This window comes from Anoplopoma fimbria, chromosome 12 (genome assembly GCF_027596085.1).
Source record: "Anoplopoma fimbria isolate UVic2021 breed Golden Eagle Sablefish chromosome 12, Afim_UVic_2022, whole genome shotgun sequence".
In the NCBI taxonomy this organism is placed as follows: Eukaryota; Metazoa; Chordata; class Actinopteri; order Perciformes; family Anoplopomatidae; genus Anoplopoma; species Anoplopoma fimbria.
In genome coordinates, this window is record NC_072460.1 from 10,725,554 (window position 1) to 10,726,825 (window position 1,272).

A 1,272-nucleotide genomic window follows, 5' to 3' on the forward strand; every position below is an offset into this window, starting at 1 on the left:
CGGATGTGAGAAAGAAACACACTTCTGCTGATTGATATCCAGTGTTATATCCAGTGATCAATTTTTTTCTTGTTTCTTGGAATTAGTCAAACCTGACTTTTCTGTGAACTTGCAACTTTTTTTTAACCCTATTAATGTTTACTTAGATCGGATATGCTGCTACATGCTTTGTACCTTGAAGGCCAGCACAACTTAACAAGGCAAGGTATGTAGTGACCCATACATCACCTTGGCATTTGCAACCCCACAAAACCACAAGGCCTCAGGTGGACATGTGTTCCTCTGAAAGTCATCTGACCGCATGGGATAAGGTTTGTTTTTAGCATGAAATGCCCACACAGTCCTCGGGGCAACTTGGTGCTTACAGAGCAAACCTGCAGTTGTTGCCTGAGCACTGTTAACTCATAATCTAATCCACCAAGACAGTGTGACAAATACCCAATACCCCACTCACTTCTAACTGTTCAGCTAGTTGGAGCCAATTCCACAGGAATTACGCACAACATGAAACCCATTAACCAACAGCAGCAGCAGCAGCAGCATGTAGCCAGTAGGCTTATAGCTAAAAAAGACCATGAATATATATTATATGTGAGGAGAGAAGTAAAAAGCAGGCTCACTTTGACAAGAAGAAATATTTTTGTATTATTTCTGACTATGAGAAGACTATGAGACATTATTCAATATTTTAGGGACTCAAAATTGTTATTCTCACAGAGGACAGCTCATAGCTTTCAGGCCCAAACTTAATTCGGCTTTAGATAAAGTCTTCAGAGAAAGTAGTCTCAAAAGTCATAAAAATAAAGTACAAGAGAACTGTCAAATGTTTGAGGGCTGGTTTAATTTAGAAAATCCCTCCTACCACCATTCAACATATAAAAGGCACCTTAAATCAAAGAATTTACGGTCGTATACAAATTCCTATGTAACATTTGCCGTGCATGTTTAAATTAAATAGTGTGTATGCACTGGGGAACTGACACATGACGATTCTTACAGGGTTATAAAATGGCAGAGAGACTGCTCACTTTTGGTGAAACAGCGTGACTTAGACACAACAAAACTGAGTAAATAAGAGATCTTGATGAATATCAAATACTAAAGTACAAGCCAGTGGTGTCATCTCAATCTCACAGCAACACTCAAAAAAAGATCCCTATGCAAATTCATCCATCATTGGTGACCATGGTTCACGACACCGATGATAAGACGACAGGCATGACAAAGGCTATCTTCCAGATAACCTATGAGTCACACAGACCTGCACACATT